The sequence below is a fragment of the Myxocyprinus asiaticus genome, chromosome 24, assembly GCF_019703515.2.
Source record: "Myxocyprinus asiaticus isolate MX2 ecotype Aquarium Trade chromosome 24, UBuf_Myxa_2, whole genome shotgun sequence".
Taxonomy (NCBI): domain Eukaryota; kingdom Metazoa; phylum Chordata; class Actinopteri; order Cypriniformes; family Catostomidae; genus Myxocyprinus; species Myxocyprinus asiaticus.
The window spans coordinates 17708266-17724035 of NC_059367.1; the positions used below are offsets into that span (position 1 = coordinate 17708266).

Below are 15770 nucleotides of genomic sequence, written 5' to 3' on the forward strand. Positions count from 1 at the left end.
AACGCTGAACTACCCGCTGAATTGGCCGGGACCTTGTCTCGGTTCCTCGGCACAAAACCTGAATGAGTGGTTGCATACCAGCTCCTTTTATACCCATATGTCTGGGGGAGTGGCATGCAAACTCCACTCGCCAATTCCCATTGGCCTTTTTTCAAAGATCAGAGGTGTTTTAGGGCTCCCAAGAGTGACCCCTAATGTCACTACATCAACACAACATCTCGTTCCCTCCATCAGGGAACGGAGGTTACGAAAGTAACCAGGACGACTTCAACTGTATAAAGTTGTCTTAAAATCTGGTTTAATATCTTATCTAAGTTACAATAATGAACAAACACAACCTGTTTTAACTAATAACACACAAAGTATTGTATTGTTCTTGTACATACTGAATATATCATTCAAACTTTAAGTGTAGGTTGGAAAAAGTATGTGAACCCCTAAGCTAATGACCTCAACCAAAGCTAATTAAGAGTCAGGAGTTGGAAAACCTGCCATCCAATTGGTGAAATGAGATTGGAGGTTAGGTTAGAGCTACTTTGACTTATAAAAAGCACTCAAACATTTTGAGTTTGCTATTCACAAGAAGCACCTGCTGATGTGGACCATGGCTCGCAAAAAAAGAGTTCTCAGAAGACTCTTCTCAGAAAAAAAGTGTTCTCAATCAAGAATTGTTGCTTTGCATAAAGCTGGAAATGGTTATAAAGTTATCTCGAAGAGCTCAGATATTCATCTGTCCATAGTGAAACAAACTGTCTATAAATAGAGATGATTTAGTACTGTGGCTACTCTCCCTAGAAGTGACTGTCCAGTCAAGATGACTCAAAGGGCACACAACAGAATGCTCAATGAGGTCAAAAAGAACCCTAAAGGGACAGCTTAAGATTTTAAGGAATCATTGGAACTGGTTAGCATCTCTGTTCATGAGTCTACTATATGGAAAACATTAAACAGGCATGGTGTCCATGGCAGGACACCACGAAGGAAGCCGTTGCTTTCCAACAAAAACATTGCTGCCCGCCTAAAGTTTGCCTGCTTGAAGTTTTCCAAAGACCAACGTGACACTCCACAATGCTACTGGAAAAAAAAATTTGTGGACTGATGAAACTAATGTTGAACTGTTTGGGAAGAACAGGCAGCACTACGTATGGCATAAAAAGGGCACCTCATACAAACATGAGAACATCATCCCAACGGTGAAGTATATTGGAGGGAGCATCATGATTTGGGGGAGCTTTGCTGCTTCGGGCCCTGGACTGCTTGCCGTCAATTGAGGGGAAAATGAATTTCCAAGTTTATCAACATACCCTACAGGATAAGGTCCGGGTGGCTGTGTGCCAGATGAAGCTTAGAAGTTGGGTGATGCAGCAGGACAATGACCCTAAACATCAAGTAAATCCATTACAGAATGGCTTCAATAAAAGAAAATCCACCTTTTGGAGAGGCTCAGTCAGAGCCCAGACCTTAACCCAATAGAGATGCTGTGGAATGACCTCAAGAGAGCCGTTCACACCAGACATCCTAAGATTATGGCTGAGCTGATTCAGTTTAAGGAAGAATGCTCAAATTCCTTCTGAATGTTGTGCAGGTCTAATCCACAGCTACCGGATACACATGGTTCAGGTTAATGCTGCTAGAGGAGGATCAACCAGTTATTAAATCCAAGGGTTTACTTACTTTTTCCAAAACACTGTGAATGTTTAATGGGATGTGTTCAATAATGACATGAAAGACTATAATTGTTTGTGTGTTGTTAGCTTAAGCACATTGTTGTTTGTCTGTACTTGTGACTTTGATGAAGATGAGATCACATTTTAATTAATGTACAAAATCAGCTAATGCCAAAGGGTTCACATACTTTTTCTTGCTACAGTATATAAATGTATTTAATGTACAATGGACCAATATAAAATTGACTTAAACATGTATATAATGCCAGTCCAGACACTGTATGCAACAACTGCTTTAAATGGCAAAAAAAACAAACACTTTAGTGAGAGGTTTTCAGGATATCATGAGAACCGAGGAGAACGAGCTTGACAAACTCCAAGCTCTTTCAAATGTATACACCTTAACAAGAGGCCAGTCTGCACCCTTTCTCTATCCACTTCTCTCTTACTTGGAGTAAGGTAGGGTGTAGATTGTGTCTTGTGAGTCTCAGGCATCTAATTGGATGTCCATCGCCTACAGAAGCCACTTATTAACCTGTTTTGTCAAGTATCATACAGATGCTGAGATGGATGCTTAAAATGTCTTTTGTTGCATGTGAGTCAGGCAGAAAGCGGTATTCTGATGGGATCAAATGTAAGGTAGTTTGCAAAATCAAGAGTGTGTGTGTGTGGGGGGGGGGGGGGGGCGGGATTATGATCTTAGGTGTAGAGATGTTGATGGAAGTTTGTATGTTTCAAGTATAATGCATTTGCTGTGCCATGGTCCCAATAGGGCATCTTTGGCAGTGACTTCTGAGAACTTTAGAATCTGAGACACACAAAGGCAGAGATGGAAAGAGGGTGAAAACCCACCAGGGTCGAAAATTAACCAGGGCTGGAAGCAAAGATACCATGGAAAGTGACAAAAACATCCAAAATATTTAAAATGTGGGGGCAAAAAAAAAAAGCCCCTCTAGTGAATTCCTCTGTTTCAATCTGTTCTACTTGGGCTATCTACCCCACTCTAAAAAAAAATTAACTTAAACTCTAAATGATTCTAAAACATAAAACAACAATTACAGAAAAATCTACCGTGGCGTTGGACACAACTGTAGAAAGCCACCATAAACTACTGGCCAGTTATTTCAAATTAATATACAGTCCATCCGGAAAGTATTCACAGCGCTTCACTTTTTCCACATTTTGTTATGTTACAGCCTTATTCCAAAATGGATTAAATTCATTATTTTCCTCAGAATTCTACAAACAATACCCCATAATGACAACATGAAAGAAGTTTGTTTGAAATCTTTGCAAATTTATTAAAAATAAAAAACGAAAAAAAAAATCACATGTACATAAGTATTCACCTTTATAAGCCTTATTCAATACTTTGTTGAAGCACCTTTGGCACCAATTACAGCCTCAAGTCTTTTGGAGTATGATGCTACAAGCTTGGCACACCTATTTTGGGGAAGTTTCTCCCATTCTTCTTTGCAGGACCTCTCAAGCTCCATCAGGTTGGATGGGGAGCGTCGGTGCACAGCCATTTTCAGATCTCTCCAGAGATGTTCAATCGGGTTAAAGTCTGGGCTCTGGACTCAAGGACATTCACAGAGTTGTCCCGGAGCCACTCCTTTGTTATCTTGGCTGTGTGCTTAGGATCGGTGTCCTGTTGGAAGATGAACCTTTGCCCCAGTCTGAGGTCCAGAGCGCTCTGGAGCAGGTTTTCATCAAGGAGGTCACTGTACGTTGCTGCATTCATCTTTCCCTCGATCCGGACTAGTCTCCCAGTTCCTGCCGCTGAAAAACATTCCCACAGCATGATGCTGCCACCACCATGCTTCACTGTAGGTATGGTATTGGCCAGGTAATGAGCGGTGCCTGGTTTCCTCCAGACATGACACTTGCCATTCAGGCCAAAGAGTTCAATCTTTGTTTCTCATGGTCTGAGAGTCCTTCAGGTGCCTTTTGGCAAACTCCAGGCAGGCTGTCATGTGCCTTTTACTGAGGAGTGGCTTCCATCTGGCCACTCTACCATACAGGCCTGATTGATGGAGTGCTGCAGAGATGGTTGTTCTTCTGGAAGGTTCTCCTCTCTCCATAGAGAAACGCTGGAGCTCTGTCAGAGTGACCATCGGGTTCTTGGTCACCTCCCTGACTAAGGCCCTTCACCCCCAATTGCTCAGTTTGGCCAGGCAGCCAGCTCTAGTAAGGGTCCTGGTGGTTCCAAACTTCTTCCATTTACAGATGATGGATGCCACTGTGCTCATTGGGACCTTCAATGCTGCAGAAATTTTTCTGTACCCTTCCCCAGATTTGTGCCTCGATACAATCCTGTCTCGGAGGTCTACAGACAATTCCTTGGACTTCATGGCTTGGTTTGTGCTCTGACATGCACTGTTAACTGTGGGACCTTATATAAACAGGTGTGTGCCTTTCCAAATCATGTCCAATCAACTGAATTTACCACAGGTGGGCTCCAATCAAGTTGTAGAAACATCAAGGATGATCAGTGGAAACAGGATGCACCTGAGCTCAATTTTGATTGTCATGGCAAAGGCTGTGAATACTTATGTACATGTGATTTTTTTCATTTTTTATTTTTAATACATTTGCAAAGATTTCAAAGAAACTTCTTTCATGTTGTCATTATGGGGTATTGTTTGTAGAATTTTGAGGAAAATAATTAATTTAATCCATTTTGGAATAAGGCTGTAACATAACAAAATGTGAAAAAAGTGAAGTGCTGTGAATACTTTCCAGATGCACTGTATATACACTACCAGTCAAAAGTTTTGAAACACTTGACTGAAATGTTTCTCACGATCTAAAAAATCTTTTGATCTGAAGGCTTAAATGTTTGAAATTAGTTTTGTAGACAAATGTCATTGTGCCACCATATTAATTTATTTCATTATAAAACTAGAATTTTATTAAAAAAAAAAAAAAGTTTTTGAAATTGATGACTTGGACCAAATAATAAAGAAAAGCACCCAATAAGTGCCCAGCATATAGATGGGAACTCCTTCAATAATGTTTAAAAAGCATCCCAGGGTGATACCTCAAGAAGTTGGTTGAGAAAATGTCAAGAGTACATTTCTGCAAAATCTAGGCAAAGGGTGACTACTTTGAAGATGCTCAAATATAACACAGTTTTGATGTATTTTGGATTTTGTTTAGTCACAACATAATTCCCATAGTTCCATTTATGTTATTCCATAGTTTTGATGACTTTACTATTATTCTAATATATATATATATTACACACACAGGTGCATCTCAATAAATTAGAATGTCGTGGAAAAGTTCATTTATTTCAGTATTTCACAATTTGAGTTGAATCTCGTGTATTAAATAAATTCAATGCACACAGACTGAAGTAGTTTAAGTCTTTGGTTCTTTTAATTGTGATGATTTTGGCTCACATTTAACAAAAACCCACCAATTCACTATCTCAAAATATTAGAATACATCATAAGACCAATAAAAAAAATAAAAAAAAAAAAATACATTTTTAGTGAATTGTTGGCCTTCTGGAAAGTATGTTCATTTACTGTATTATGTACTCAATACTTGGTAGGGGCTCCTTTTGCTTTAATTACTGCCTTATTTCGGCGTGGCATGGAGGTGATCAGTTTGTGGCACTGCTGAGGTGGTATGGAAGCCCAGGTTTCTTTGACAGTGGCCTTCAGCTAATCTGCATTTTTTGGTCTCTTGTTTGTCATTTTCCTCTTGACAATACCCCATAGATTCTCTATGGGGTTCAGGTCTGGTGAGTTTGCTGGCCAGTCAAGCACACCAACACCATGGTCATTTAACCAACTTTTGGTGCTTTTGGCAGTGTGGGCAGGTGCCAAATCCTGCTGGAAAATGAAATCAGCATCTTTAAAAAGCTGGTCAGCAGAAGGAAGCATGAAGTGCTTCAAAATTTCTTGGTAAACGGGTGCAGTGACTTTGGTTTTCAAAAAACACAATGGATCAACACCAGCAGATGACATTGCACCCCAAATCATCACAGAATGTGGAAACTTAACACTGGACTTCAAGCAACTTGGGCTATGAGCTTCTCCACCCTTCCTCCAGACTCTAGGACCTTGGTTTCCAAATGTAATACAAAACTTGCTCTCATCTGAAAAGAGGACTTTGGACCACTGGGCAACAGTCCAGTTCTTCTTCTCCTTAGCCCTGGTAAGACACTTCTGACGTTGTCTGTGGTTCAGGAGTGGCTTAACAAGAGGAATACAACAACTGTAGCCAAATTCCTTGACACGTCTGTATGTGGTGGCTCTTGATGCCTTGACCCCAGCCTCAGTCCATTCCTTGTGAAGTTTACCCAAATTCTTGAATCGATTTTGCTTGACAATCCTCATTAGGCTGCGGTTCTCTCGGTTGGTTGTGCATCTTTTTCTTCCACACTTTTTCCTCCCACTCAACTTTGTTAACATGCTTGGATACAGCACTCTGTGAACAGCCAGCTTCTTTGGCAATGAATGTTTGTGGCTTACCCTCCTTGTGAAGGGTGTCAATGATTGTCTTCTGGACAACTGTCAGATCAGCAGTCTTCCCCATGATTGTGTAGCCTAGTGAACCAAACTGAGAGACCATTTTGAAGGCTCAGGAAACCTTTGCAGGTGTTTTGAGTTGATTAACTGATTGGCATGTCACCATATTCTAATTTTTTGAGATAGTGAATTGGTGGGTTTTTGTTAAATGTGAGCCAAAATCATCACAATTAAAAGAACCAAAGACTTAAACTACTTCAGTCTGTGTGCACTGAATTTATTTAATACACGAGTTTCACAATTTGAGTTGAATTACTGAAATAAATGAACTTTTCCACGACATTCTAATTTGAGATGCACCTGTATATTATATATATATATATATATATATATATATATATATATATATATATATATATAAATAATAACATTAAAACCTACTATATAAGGCTGGTGAAGAATCAAAGAGCATATTTCAAATCAGCAGTAAAATCTGACAACAACGGTATCATACATTGTGCTTCTTTAGCTAAGGTCATGCTTAAACGCTATTTGTTTAGGCTGGTTCAGCTAATGCACACTCTCAAGTTGATTGGCAGCCATTTTCTGTATCTAAAAGCTGATTGGCTCTTTTACTGCATTCCAATTTCTACCATTAATTTTATCCGTCTCTGCTAAATAGTCTCTGGTTTTTGTACAACAGGACCTTCACAGCAATATAATAAAATAACAAAACACAGCTGCACACAAACCAGAGAACCAAACTTGTCTGAAGAGTAAATAAATACTGAATTTAATTTGTGAGTGAACTATCCCTTTAAGAACTTTTGGAAATTCTGAATACTTTATCTTCTTATTATTCGACTCCTATCTTAACAGAGCCAGCTAAACAACCTGTTTTGCATTTTCTACAGGTATGACACTCAGCCAAAGCACTGTTTGATGAAAAAGTACAGGCATATTCTTGGGGGAAAAAATAACTTACAATTGTATTTCAGGGGCTAATGCAAGACAATTGGCCAGAAAAGTATCAGTAGATATACAGAAGTATACCACATACATGCCTTGCACTGATAACTTTTTGATTATCTCTCTCTGGTTAGGACATCACATCCTTGTAAAACTGCATAAGGCACAAATGAAAGGTTTCACATCGGAGCAGAAAAACAACAATAAACACTGACTCACCTTGAGATGCGGAAAGGAAGTTCTTAGCTTGCAACGTTTCCTGGGGGTTCACTTGTAACGTTATGCTGGAAAAAGCTCCTTCTACATTAGATGAAAACTTGAACTTGATGACACTTTTCCCTGAAAATATCTGTAAGAACATTACAAAACTTTGTTTCAAGGGACTGTACATATAAATGTTTATGAGATGTTTAAGTAATTTAGTAAACTTTTTACTATTTCTCTCAACTGTTCAACCAAGTTTTTGCCAACTTTTAACTGAATGAAACCAAGCAGAAAACTATAAAAGTTCCTATGAAACTGCTTGGTGTGCATTTTATTTCCTGTGTTGATGTATTTCCTATTGAAACAAGAAGATTGGGTATAACATATCAAAGGGCTCATCTCATTTTTAAATAGCAAATAGGTGTCTCGGTTGCAGGGAAAGGGATATTCTCATTCTAGAGAGCAATCGACTGGACACAAATCTGTGTAGTGCACAATGAGTCATCAATATTTTTGGTTAGTTTTTCCCAAAGGGAAATATTGTACATTTATTTAATGGAGGTCTTTAAATATCCAACCCCCTTCAATCTCTTTTTTCATCCATCAACCCCTATGTTATGATGTAAATGAAACCCTCAGGAAATTGATCTTTAGACTTTCACACAAACCTAAACAGGCAGGCGGTGTGACCTCTAGAATGTGAAAACCTCACACCTACAATCTAAACTTATTCATCGCCACTGATTAAGAGTTTAGTATAACTATGGGCCTGGTAGATTTGCCATAGTGAAGGAGCCAAAGGAACTGCAGCCTACAATTTTCTAATCTTAATTGACTTTAATATGACATTGGTACAATAAGGGAGACAGATAACAGCATAATGAAACCGTAATGAAGGTTCTAGTAGTTAGTGAGGACACATTGTTGGGCTCTTCCTTTTTCACTGTCCCTCAACTGGGAAATGTTCACAACAGTAGGGAGACGTTTACACAAATAGGATGTCTGGGTTATTGCCAGCTAACAAGAACATCATGTAATAATGTTGTTCAGTCCTGAATAGACATTGACGTAGGTGCTGAAATTAGCAGAATCAGACATTGTAGTTTGAACCAACAGTATGTTAGGTTAAAGGAACAGGTCACCCAAAAATTAAAATTCTCTCATCATTTACTCACCCTCAAGCCATCCCAGATGAGTATGACTTTCTTTAGTAGAACACAAATGAAGATTTTAAGAAGAATATCTCAGCTCTGTAGGTCCATACAGTGCAAGTGAATGGTGATCAGACATTTGTAGCTCCAAAAATCACATAAAGGAAACATAAATGTAATCCATATGACTCTAGCGGTTAAATATATATCTTCAGAGGTGATATGATAAATGTGGGTGAGAAACAGATCAAAATTTAAATCCTTTTTTACTCTAAATCTTCACTTTCACATTTACATCTGAAAGCCACATATGGTGCCTGTTTAGTTTCACGTTCACATCTGAAAGTGAAAGTGGATATTTAGAATAAAAAGAGGACTTACATTTTTATCTGTTTCTCACCCACACCTATCATATCGTTTCTGAAGATATGGATTAAACCACTGAAGTCTTACTTTTGTGTTTCCTTTATGTGATTTTTGGAGCTTCAAAGTTCTGGCAACCATTCACTTGCATTATAAGGAGCTACAGAGCTGAAATATTCTTCTAAAAATCTTTGTGTTCTGCTGAAGAAAGAAAGTCATACATACAGTGCATCCGGAAAGTATTCACAGCGCTTCACTTTTTCCACATTTTGTTACAGCCTTATTCCAAAATGGATTAAATTAATTATTTTCCTCAAAATTCTACAAACAATACCCCATAATAACAACGTAAAAGAAGTTTGTTTGAAATCTTTGCAAATTTATAAAAAAAAAAAAAATAATTAATTAATTAAATAAAATCACATGAACATAAGTATTCACAGCCTTTGCCATGACACTCAAAATTGAGCTCAGGTGTATCCTGTTTCCACTGATTATCCTTGAGATGTTTCTACAACTTGATTGGAGTCCACCTGTGGTAAATTCAGTTGATTGGACATGATTTGGAAAGCACACACCTGTCTATATAAGGTCCCACAGTTAACAGAGCATGTCAGAGCACAAACCAAGTCATGAAGTCCAAGGAATTGTCTGTAGACCTCTGAGACAGGACTGTATCAAGGCACAGATCTGGGGAAGGGTACAGAAACATTTCTGCAGCATTGAAGGTCCCAGTGAGCACAGTGGCCTCCATCATCCATAAATGGATGAAGTTTGGAACCACCAGGACTCTTCCTAGAGCTGGCCGCCCGGTCAAACTGAGCAATCGGGGAGAAGGGCCTTTGTGAGAGAGGTGACCAAGAACCCGATGATCACTCTGACAGGGCTCCAGCGTTTCTCTGTGGAGAGAGGAGAACCTTCCAGAAGAACAACCATCTCTGCAGCACTCCACCAATCAGGCCTGTATGGTAGAGTGGCCAGATGGAAGCCACTCCTCAGTAAAAGGCACATGACAGCCTGCCTGGCGTTTGCTAAAAGGCACCTGAAGGACTCTCAGACCATGAGAAACAATTCTCTGGTCTGATGAAACAAAGATTGAACTCTTTGGCCTGAATGGCAAGCGTCATGTCTGGAGGAAACCAGGCACCATTCATCACCTGGCCAATACCATCCCTACAGTGAAGCATGGTGGTGGCAGCATCATGCTGTGGGAATATTTTTCAGTGGCAGGAACTGGGAGACTAGTCAGGATCGAGGGAAAGATGAATGCAGCAATGTACAGAGACATCCTTGATGAAAATCTGCTCCAGAGCACTCTGGACCTCAGACTGGGGCGACGGTTCATCATCCAACAGGACAACGACCCTAAGCACACAGCCAAGATAACAAAGGAGTGGTTACAGGACAACTCTGTGAATGTCCTTGAGTGGCCCAGCCAGAGCCCAGACTTGAACCCGATTGAACATCTCTGGAGAGATCTGAAAATGGCTGTGCACCAACACTCCCCATCCAACTTGATGGAGCTTGAGAGGTCCTGCAAAGAAGAATGGGAGAAACTGCCCAAAAATAGGTGTGCCAAGCTTGTAGCATCATACTCAAAAAGACTTGAGGCTGTAATTGGTGCCAAAGGTGTTTCAACAAAGTATTGAGCAAAGGCTGTGAATACTTTTGTACATGTGACTTGTTTTTTATTTTTAATAAATTTGCAAAGATTTCAAACAGACTTCTTTCACGTTGTCATTATGGGGTATTGTTTGTAGAATTTTGAGGAAAATAACTTAATCCATTTTGGAAAGAGGCTGTAACATAACAAAATGTGGATAAAGTGAAGCGCTGTGAAAACTTTCCGGATGGACTGTATCTGGGATGGCAAGAGGGTGAGTAATGAGAATTTCATTTTTGGGTGAACTATCCATTTAAATCAAAACCAATATTTTGGTTTTGGTACGATACCAGCTCATCTGTTTTCATACTAAACTAATACCTTAGAAAATAAATCAATCTCAGATGACTGATGAAACTATGACTGTCGATGGATTCAATAATTTGCAATTAATCTCTTAAATTCAACATCTGTGGTTGAAACATAAAAATTACAAGTTACCGTACTTGCAAAGGGATATTGCTTCTTTATTCACATCACAGATGGATCTGATGGTTTGAGGTATACTTAAGGTTGCCTGTGATTACCCTGTCACCCTATTTGACTAGGTCACCAAGAATTATTGATAAGAAAGTCCTATAAAGCCCTATTCGAATGGAATTAGTTTTATTTGGGGATATAGGGTAATGTAATAATTACCAGAGCATCTCTGTGATTTTAATCCCGTGCCAACCAGTTGTATCAAATGTTTCTAGACTTTTAACAGACTGCTCTTTCCTGCAACAGTAAAGATTATAGCATCTTTTAATTTCTATAAAACGGCCAGTAAAAATAGCTCCAGGTTATACTAATTTCGAGCAAATTTATATAAGGGTAAATGTTACCCAATTTCCTGTGAGAAAGGGTTTCCTTGGTATTTTTGCTCTTAAGTGTGGAGGCGCTCCTGGATGCTGCTTTTTTTTTTTTTTTTTTTTTTTAACCATGTATTTTAAGTGAGGTAGTATCATGTGGAGATGCAGAGCCCAAAGATGCAATATGAAAACAAGAAAACAATGCAAACCATTTATCATATTAAGGCTTGTGGCAACTTTAGGTAAGATTTATACTGCAGTAGCTAGTATAGCCTAGCATATGCATCGCCCAATTCATTAATGACCCATAATGGGAATATTCAATAACCTTATTGCTGCAAAAGTAATCCGTTTTGTCATGATAATGTGTAACTGACGGATACACGCCCTTCTCTACAGACATTGCTTATCCCATGCGAACAGTGTTGGGGAGTAACTAAATACATGTAACGGGATTACGTATTTAAAATACAAAATATAAGTAATTGTATTCCACTACAGTTACAATTTAAATCATTGGTATTTAGAATACAGTTACATTCAAAAAGTATTTTGATTACTGAAGAGATTACTTTGCATTTTATTGTCATTTGTTTCATTTAATATTTAGTGCTTTCATATGGAAAACATTTATACATATAAGTGATGCGATCCAAAGTGCATTTGAACAATGGTGAAACACTTTCTTATGATGTGTTACATTCATACGAGCAGACAGAGAAGTAAGTTTGAAGTAAGTTTGGAGCATAAGAAATAGAAATAATCCTTGTGTAAATTGTCAGCTTTATACTAAGCTAAAATGATATTTCTAGCCATTTTACATGCACGTTACCAGGCACAATCATATTTTTTTATCAAGAAAATTCACGTTTGATCATAATTTCTTTTTTTCTAGTAAGATCTTTGATATTAGGGCAAAAATCATATTTTTGATAATTTTTGTATTGTTTTCCTGTAAAAATATCTAAAAATCCTTAAAGCAAGATCAATTTGATTTATCTTATTTTAGAAACAACACTGCATAAGATATTTAGGTTTTTCAGATAACATATTTTTAAAATGTGTATTTTGTCATACTGTACCGGCAGAGTTTTTATAGTCAAAACAAGTGAAAAAATCTACCAGTGCTGAAGAAGTAATCCAAAGTATTTAGAATATGTTACTGACCTGGTGTAATCTAATGGAATATGTTACAAATTACATTTTACAGCATGTATTCTGTAATCTGTAGTGGAATACATTTCAAAAGTAACCCTCCCAACCCTGCATGCGAACTGACAGTAAACGTTACAGATTACAACAATTACTTTGCAGACATGTCCGGAAAACTAATCCCGTCCAAATAGGGCTTAAGATGTATATCCCAAAAAAATGTCTTCTGAGCAAGAAAGTAGCATATCGCCAGACCTTCTTTTCTATGTTTAGTGACATGATATAAACACGCAAGGACGAATGATGAAAGCCTGCATTTTCCTGCTAAATTTAACAAGGCAGCTCTGATTATATAACATTGTTCTGTAACCTTACCGTAGTGACTTGGAGTAAGGTATGAATGCTGTTTTGAACAATGCTTATTTTATCTACTGGCATTAATGGTATTTTGTTAATTTCTACTGAAAAATTTTTTCCTTAGTACATCTTTAAATACTATAACTTTCCCCACAGTTTACTTACATGTGTAACAAAGATGATGTCGTTGTCTGATGTTCTTCATATATGTTTGTACAATAATAGCATATTTAAACTTTTTAAAACTATATTTTGCCATATAAAGACTGCAAATGACTTGACTTTTGTTTTTTATTATTAACATTTTTATTGATTCCATTCAACAAATAAAATATTATTTTATTATACAAAATAACGTGTATTTTATGCACCCCAGTGGTCATAAATATTTAGAAACATAAAAAAAAACACATAAAAAGTAAACTTTCAAAACAATAAAGTTGCACACACACATTAAAAACTAGAGATCCCTCTCCACTGTCCCTCCCCAAGAGCCTTCCAAAAAGGCCAAATATCTGCCCCATTTCCTATCAAATAATCCCAGATTGCCCAGCCTTCAATACGACATCTCCTCAAATGCCGCTACCCTACCCATCTCCGTGCACCACTCTCAAAATGAGGGCGCTACAGCTGACGTCCATCCCCTAAAAATAACCCATCTGCCAATCGTAACATTGGCCAGGACCCAATTCTTTATATACTTATCCCCTATATTAATGACCGCCCCATCACCTAATATACAGAGTCTGGGGAAAAATGAAATTTGAGTGCCCAATACGTCACACATAAAACTCTGAACCCTCAAACAAAATTCTTGGATCTTAAAACACCACCAAAAATCATGGGTTGTGTCCCCATCTTCTGATTGGCATTGCCAGCATGTGGGTGTGTCTTTAAAACCAAGCCTATACAATCTAGAGGAGGTCCAATAGAAGCGATGTAAAATCCAAAATTTCATAAGGCACCCCTTTGCATCTCTAGATGTAGACTTTATGTTTTTTAGAAACCTAGCCCACACTCCCTCCTCCAATACCAAGTTTAAATCTTCCTCCCATAATCTCTTGAGAAGCCGAAGCTCCGTCCCTCAGACAGGGAGCAGGGAGTAATACACTGATGCCTCATTTCCAAAAGCAGTAATCACCAATCCCAGAGTATCTGCCACTTTAGGGGGTGTATGCTACTCCAAAAAATAGAACAGAACAGGTGGCGCAGCTGTAAATACCTAAAGAACTGGGACCTGGGAATCCCAATATGTTGAACCATATTTTCAAAGGATCTCAACACTCCAATTACATATAGGTCACCGAGCATATTAACCTCCCTCACAATCCACTCTGTCCAGAAGAAAGGGGACTTATTAATACATAATTTTGGGTTCAGCCATATGCTCGAGGCTACATTTAAATAAATGTCTGAAATAAACACTCTGGACACTTTTGTTCATACCGAATGCAAATGTGAGATAACGGGGTGTAACTTATCTTCTACGGTTAGTTTGATAGAAAGGCTTTATAATGGCGAAATAGGGGCAAGAACTTCCTGTTCAATACAGAATCAGGGAGGGGCTCTCTCAGGTGGGAGTGACCAATGAGCCAAATGTCTGAGACCAAATGCATAATAATAAAACAAAATCTTGGGTAGGCCTAGCCCACCTTTGTCAATCAGCCTATAACTTACTGAAATGTAATCTGGGACATTTACCATTTCAAATGAAGGACTTTGCTATGCTTTCAAATTGCTTAAAATAAGAGAGGGGGACATCTATAGGGAGAGACTGTAGCAGGTAGTTGAATTATGGGATACAATTCATTTTAAAACATTAACCTTCCTAGTCATAGATAAATGTAATGAAGCCCACCTGCCCACATCGCTCAAACAACTTTTTTATTAAGGGGTCAAAATTAACTAACTAAATCACACAAATTTGCTGGGAATAAAATACCCAAATACTTAATGCCCTGTTTGGGCCACTGGAAGGCGGCTGGCTGAAAAGCCGTTACCGGGCAGTACGCTGTCAGAGCCAAAGCTTCGGATTTAGACCAATTCACTCTGTATCCTAAGAATTTAGAAAAGGAATTAATAATTCTGAGGAGGCAAGGCATAGATCCAGTAATGTCGGAGACAAATAATAAAATATCATCTGCGTAAACCAAAAGCTTATGCCCCACACCTCCCGCCATCACCCCTGGAAAATCCTCCTCCTTTCTTATCATGGCTGCTAATGATTCCAGGGCAAGACTGAACAATAAGGGGGAAAGAGGGCAACCCTGCTGAGTGCCCCTATCCAGAGTAAAATAATCTGAAATTAATCCATTCATTTGAACCGCCGCTACTGGGTGTCTATAAAGTAACTTAATCCACCCAATAAAAGTATTCTTGAACCCGTACATTTCCAAAATCTTAAAAAGATAATCCCATTCTACCATATCAAACGCCTTTTTGGCATCAAGTGAGATGGCAGAGACTGGAGTCTGATCATTCGCCACTGACCACATGATATTAATGAAACGCCTAATGTTATCAGAAGAGTTACAGCCCTGAATAAACCCCACCTGATCTATATGTATAAGAGATGTCATAACTTAATTGGTTTAGCCAAAATTTTTGACAATATTTGTACATCTAGCTGGATCAGGGAAATTGGACGGTAACTCATAAACTCACTTGGATCTTTGTCCTTTTTAAGAACCAGACTGATCCGGGCTTGCATCATGGTTGGAGGAAGCTTTCCATTCTTTAATGATTCTGTATAATTTCTAGCAAAAGTGGAGCCAGTTCTGTAGCATAAGATCTAAAAAACTGAGCGACAAAGCCATCTGGCCCCGGAGACTTGCCTGTGGGCAAGGCCTTAATTACCTCGCCAAACTCCCCCAAGGTTATCTCAGAATCAAGAGAATTTCTTTGCTCAGTCGTCAGTTTAGCAAGTTCTAATGGTTCCACAAAGTAATATCCTCTTCAGTATATGAAGA

At 38.5% G+C, this 15770-nt stretch overlaps 1 pseudogene; it reads right to left on the reverse strand.

Moving 5' to 3' along the window:
* Positions 1–15770, reverse strand: part of LOC127415376 (nephrocystin-4-like) — a 185080-nt pseudogene that overhangs the window by 125316 nt on the left and 43994 nt on the right.